Below are 7,008 nucleotides of genomic sequence, written 5' to 3'. Positions count from 1 at the left end.
AAGCAGAACAAGGCAGTTGCATCAGTTTAAGAGGCGTTCTTCCAGTGTAATAGGTTACAAAATGCTTGGAAGCCAGATGTCATTACAGAAATAACGCTTAAACTTTATGGTGTTTTGTGTTGTGCTTGTTGTGATTTCCAACATAATATTGAAAATGTCCTTTGTTTATGCCAAGACTTCAAGGCAAAAGTGTTGTCATTTTAGCAGAAGACAGACAGCACAGGTGTGGAGCAGGTGTCGCAGGGGTGTAGATAAAAAGAAGAAAAAGTGAAGTATGAGCTATATATTATATATATAGTTGTGTAATTAAGTAAAGTAAATTATTTCAGGAAAATGCATTGGAAAATGAGAAAAAAGGCAAAGGGAAGAGATCCATTTTGTCCTTGAAAATGCCACTGTTGTTTGTTTTGCTGGATTACTGAAATGAAGACTACCAACACGGTAAAAAAAAAAAAAAAATCTTTGAAACATCCTAAAATGCAGAAATTTACACCAATTTTGTACAAAGATTCTTGAGTAAGAACCCCCAACCCCCTCACCTTGTTTTATTACTTGCTAGACATACTCGCAGCATCGCACATAAGTGTTCCCTATTATCTACAATAGCACATTAAAAAAATATCTCAATTGTGTATTTGCCTTGGTGTATAACTCATTTGCAGTCATTGTGAACTTCGTCTTTAGTCTTGGACTACAAATATATATTTATATTATACATTATAAAACTGTGTATAAACAGAAATGATGTATTTGTAGATGTCATGATTACACAGATAAAATCCTGGAAAGTTATTTCAAGCAAAGTGTGGAAACTCCATTTTTTACATTCCAGATATTGTTGGGCCTACAGTTTGGGCCTAAAAGTACACACCTTCTGCAATAAGAACTGAAAAAGCACTGCATCAAACTTCCCTAAACTGGCACCTGCTGTACTGGGTCGGTCACAGTACTGCACCCAGAGCCGATATAGAGTAAATGTTTCTCTACCGTCTGTGGTGAGGAAACTGAGACACTTCTTCAGCTTCTGCACGAAAATGGGTTGGGCTCTTCCTGTCCATGAGCACTTCAGAAACTGAACTTTAAAACATCAAAGAAGTGATAGACTATAAGTCTGTATGTGTACTGAGAGTCCATTAAACTAAATACACTTTTAAAACTGCTATTGGCCATTAGTTAGTTTTTAAATACATAATATTAGTTAGTTTTTAAATACATAACATTCACAGGGGTGTTTTTGTTTGTTTGTTTTATTCACATCTATATGTTCAAATAATCAGCCTGTCAGTGAAGCAGTCCAAACACTTTTATATTTATACATTTGAATGTGTTTGTGAGATGCATCCCATAGCCCTGGACCAGTCTTGACTGTCACTAAATAAGCTCTGAACTCATATTGATCACTGCAAACTGGGAACCCCCCTGTAGTTTGCTGTTAGTTTTGGTTTCTCACCACACACATGTGGCTCTGAACATAATGGTTTCAAGTCTTTTGTGTTTTGTAGTGAAATACAAGTGCACTCTGTTTCTATAGCAGCAGGTCAAATGTGTGTAAAACCTTCAAGTCTTTGTTTAACACGCAGCTATAGCGAATGTCAAGGACCTTTACTGAACTTCATCTTAAAGAGTAAGATCACCTGCCTACCTCACTTAGCTCACAAACAGAGAAAAAAGTGTATCTGGGCCATAGTTGAAGTGAAGTATTCTACAGTATTCTACATTCTAAAGTATATTTTGGATTGCTGTATCACTTAAAGACCATTCACAACAAAAGGATTTTCACACTTGAGTCCAAAGCTCTCCAGTTAGGCTTGTGTGAGGGTCTACGTGAGGAGCAGTTCTATTTGAATGTTTCAATAGTTTTTAGTATAGATAGGCCTACCGTAAGAACTTCCACTGAACCATGACACAGGCCTTTTCAGAACAGAAGTTAACAATATCAGTTTATTGCACGCTCTGATGACTTTTGAGAATACAATTACTGTATACTCAAAGTATAACTAAGTCTGATGAATTCTATTGAAAATGATGGATATATTGAGATTAAACACAGGGGTGGAAAGTAATAAATTCCAACCATGAACTATTGTAACTGATTTACTTTTTTTGGTGATTAATATTACTTTAAAATGGGGTCCAACAAGTCAACTCTCAGATAAAGGAAGTAAGGTTCAGTTGACAAGAGGATGCCATTTTAATAATAGTATTTTAATCCTAATCTTCTGATCATAATAGCAATAGATTATAGCCACTGCTGCACCTATACAGTTTTTGTTCAGCAATTAAAAAGTTAAGGCAAATTTGTATATGTAAAAAAAAAAAAAAAACATGTTGTATACCATTTCAAGTTATTAATCTAATCCCCTGTCACTGCATTGAGAGCATGTTTGTTAGAAGAGCTCTACGTTTTCCCTTACATCTGTTCTCTGTTGATGCTAAAGTAAAGGCTGCTTTTCTCTATGTGTTATTTCATTCAGTGACCTTTACAAAGGGGCCAGGTGAACCCAAACTAGGGACCCCATCGGTGCATGCAGCAGAACACTTCTGCTGTGTTTTTGCAGCTCACAACATCACAGAAGAAGATACAGAACATAATGTACAGTGTCCTCCAAATACATACAACATACAAAATACAAATATATACTGGGAGAGCTGGCAGAATGCTGTTGAATAAATGCTTTTTATTGTAAAACCTGGGTGTCATAGAAAAGACAAAATATCCTCCTGGGACCTAAAGAAATAAAAGCATATTGCAATAAACTTTTTTTGTGTGATTTTCTATCTATTTGGAGGTAAATGAACACTTTAACATTTAGATTTTGTTTATTTTATTTTTACTTATCATTTTATAACATGTCCTCTGTAATGGACGCTGAGGACATTTTGGTGTTAAATCCACGTGAAGTTAACAACCGAACAAAAACAACATTTTTGATAACAACATCTCTGACAAGCTTCTACAGTCACCTCAAAAAGCTTTTAGTCTCCCATTATTTATTTACTTTTTAAACATAGTACAGCCACAAACTAACTCCTATTGAGTTACTGTTTTTTTGTTTTTTTTTGATGATGGTACCCTATAATCCCCAGCCCTGTTTAGGCAGAGGAACCTATTCCCCTCATTAAGAGTCTATCTCAAAACACTTAAAAATAGACTGGTTAATTAAATGGCCACTATAAGGAGGACAAATGAATGGGTCTCAGGAGGATATAAAAAAATTAAAGGTTCTTTGTGCAACTTTTCTGGTCTGAGGGTCCATCACCCACTTGTCTCCATGGAGATGTTATTGCTTTGTCTGGAATGTTCCATGGTATGACATGAACACATCTATAGAGCTTTTATTCATTACAGGTGTTTTTATTGCTCAAAAATACAATAATTTTCTTGGTGAACAGGTTTGTCTCTCTGCAGATCTGACCTATAATGAAGCCTATAGTTGTCTCCCTTGAGAGATAGTTTAATCTCTACTGTGGAACATTCTAGACAAATGGAGACAAGCCGGTGACTGACCCTCCGCCAGAAAAGTTGCGCAATGCACCTTTAAAACTGTAGAAAGGCATTTTGATTGTCTGTATGAGATGTTAGTCAAAAATCTGTTACATTTCTGAAATCTCATCCGAGGTCCAAGTGAGAGGCGCATCCGTTTGAGCAGTTGTTGTGGGTGACACTGTGCGTGGTTTTTGTCTCAGTGTTCTGCATTGTTGGAGAGAGTTAGCAGCTCTTTCAGCTCATGCTCAAAAACTCACAAACACTCCAGCTCTCAATTCATCATTCTGACATCGTGAGCTAAACAAATGCTCAGGCCTTCACAGAACGATGCTTTCAGGGTGACTCTGGGCACACACACAAAGAAGCAATACTCATTCAAATATGGCATGTGGCATGGCAAACAAACAAACAAATAAATAAATACACATGTAATAAATAAATACACGAACAAATAAATAAATGAAAAAAGAAATAAAGAAAGATACAGTAGAAAAAAAGATGCATAGATAGATAGATTCTCTCTGAGATTCACAGTTGGGATTATGGGTCCCGGATTTAGCAGGGTCTGATTACGGTTCGATAATCTCTATGGACCTTCGGTGAGAAGCCTGCTGCATTAATTCGGTGTTCAGGATGACAGATGGATGAAGCATGACTAAAGCCTGTGATTCAAGTGTTGCATACTTCCTATTCAGAACTCAACATTAAAAAGTGTTCAGTGAAAAGTGTCAACATTTGAGTGTGAGTGTTAGAGGATTAACCAAACCACTTAGAAAAGACATGGTTTACTAATGCAAGATATTTATTCATACTAACTTGATCTGTCATCTGTCCGTGTCTGTTTTCTATAACAATATTTCTATAATATTTGTCAAATGTAATGTATGCATGTTTCTGACCTCATATGGGTGAATTACTGTATGTCCTAGATATAGTAACTCTGTGCAGGTTCATTTGGTGAGGATGTGGCTTTTAAGAGGTTGCTTAAACTTGCTGCTCGTCAACCACGTGACACTATCAGTGCACTGTGCACTGTCAAATTCTCACATTAGTATCTTTTATCATTTATCATCCAGGAAATGTTTTTTTTTTTTTTTTCTTCATTATTTTATTTAATCTTTTTTGGGCTCATAACTATTTTAATATTTTTTGTGTTTTAAAACCCTTTAAATGCCACTTCTTATCATAAAAAGACAAAATGTTGTGTTATGTGTTTGTGTCATTTTGTGCTGTTTTCTTGCAAATGCATATACCAAAGACCAAAATATAGAGCAGAAGTGTCTAAAAAGAATTAACCAAAAAAATAAATAAAAATAAAATAATGAACAAAAAATGTCCTGGATTTAATTTGTTATTTCTTGTATGATTTTATAGGCTGGCTTAAGTTGGACAGGTGGCGCTGTTACTCTTCACTCGTACTGCATTATGTTGTCACCCTATACAAAGAAACCCCTTAAAACTCGTCACAGTCAAATCATGTGATTTGGCAATGCCAATCTACTGAGAGCCATGGGAAGGTAGGACTATGACAATGACTTGTTCGAGTCAGTAACTTAAGTTGTTTCGTCATAGATTTTCTTCGGTTTCTTGCCATTGCGAGTGTGTAAACGTGTAAATTTAAACCTGTCTAACTAATAGTTTATAGAAACTGAAAATTATCACTGTACCGCCATCTTTTTTTCTTTTTTTTTTCCATTTTCTCTCAAAAATAGTGATGTACCTCGTCTGGGCAGGCTCAGACACAGACAAGAGCTCCAGTCCACATGAATTATGTTGCCATCTTGTGGATGATAATGGCATAAGATGAGTGTTCTCCTTTTAAAGCCCATAAAAGACTTTGGCTATTGTCCTGTGTGTAGGCGTTTGAGCGTGTGTTCTACATACTTTGTGTGTCTTAGTTTTGCTAATTGATGCGGTATTGTGCTTAACTGGGCCTACACACCTGTTGGTTTCTGTAGTGGCACACGCTGCGATACCTCTTTTCACCGAAAGATGGCAGTACATCACAGGCACTCAAGTTTTCCATCTCATATGTGCCTAGAGGCCAATTCTAATACGAATGAAAAAAAATTCACATTAGGCCTACTTGAGATTAATAAGGATAGTAGCCTGTAGGTCTAGATCTAATATGTAAAACCTGAAAAAAGTCATATTTAGTTACGCCCGCCTGCACATCACTGCATAGCTGTTATTATTCCTACATGATGTAACTCACTGTGCGTATTGTATGTTATATATAAGCTGACACATGTAAACATCTGTATGTTATATATCTGAGTGAATCCTGCCATTAACGCGCCTGTCTGAGCAGCAGAGATGTTGCAATGTTATACTTAATCACTGTGCCTCTTGGACTGGACTCCCACAACTATACAAATCTCCCTCATCTTAATTAAACAATACGCTTGAGTTAATGGGCATTTTTAAAATGCAAGGCTGTTCAGCGTATATAAGGCAAAGGTTTTTGTGTCTGCTGCTTTTAGGAGATCTGTAGATGGGAGCCTTGACTTTATTCCACTAAAAGAAGTAAGCAGGGCCTCACAGTGCGTCGATCCTCCGGAAAAAGCCCCTTCAAAAAGTGAAAGAAAGTGGGCGTTTCAGCGATTCTCCTCGCTCCACGGTGCCATCCAACCAGCCCGCAGTGTCTGCAACAGAGACAGGTTTTATGACAAGGTTATGGACAAACCGACAGTCACCTGCGACCACCAGAACAAAGCACTAACATGTGGTAGAAGGTGGAAGATGAGGTTCCCTACAATATCACCAAAATAGTTGCCCTTCAAGTCTTTTAGCTACATGACAATAAAATAAGCATTACAGCTTAGCATAATATAGCATAATAATATTCTACAGTAATTATAACACACTATATATATTATAACACATCACGTTTGCTGCCGTCTTAAAATAAAATCCCCCTTTTTTTCTCCATTCCTTATGTTTTGGTGCTCCGTTCCGTCTTGGTTGGATTGCGCACGACGTCACGCGGCGCTGGGTGCAATTAACTGCATATCATTGCTCTGCTGTCTGACAAGTTTCTGATTTCCTGCCTCTGTTCCGGCAATTAAGCGTGAAACCCCAACACAGCGGAAGGATGTAGAAAGAAAAGAAATGCTCTTTGTTATGTTCAATTTGCATAAAATGTACACATTGCACATACTTGTTTCCTGTAAATACTGTAGAACTTTCTTGTTGTATAACTGGAGATCTTATACTTGATTACGCAAGTGTAAAAGGAAGGCCTTGTCAAGGTAATAAGCCATCTCCCACAATACTGTTTGCAACAGTTGATCACAACGCAGAGTCAAATGAAAGAGCAACGCACACTAATGTTTTCTGTGCAAGTGCAATTTAAAGGATAAAAATGAAACACAGTAGAAGATATACACACACACAGTATATAGACTTTCTACTGGTCGTAAATACGACACTTTTATAGCCGAGCACTGTGAGAGATAAAGATTTGGCCAGCCATGAGGCCTTGGTTTTATGCAATATTCTGTCTTTATATGGTGTGTCCA

Source organism: Boleophthalmus pectinirostris, unplaced genomic scaffold (assembly GCF_026225935.1).
Source record: "Boleophthalmus pectinirostris isolate CB_2022bp ecotype Guang Dong unplaced genomic scaffold, ASM2622593v1 HiC_scaffold_8, whole genome shotgun sequence".
Taxonomy (NCBI): Eukaryota; Metazoa; Chordata; class Actinopteri; order Gobiiformes; family Gobiidae; genus Boleophthalmus; species Boleophthalmus pectinirostris.
Note: the sequence above shows the minus strand (reverse complement) of the source record.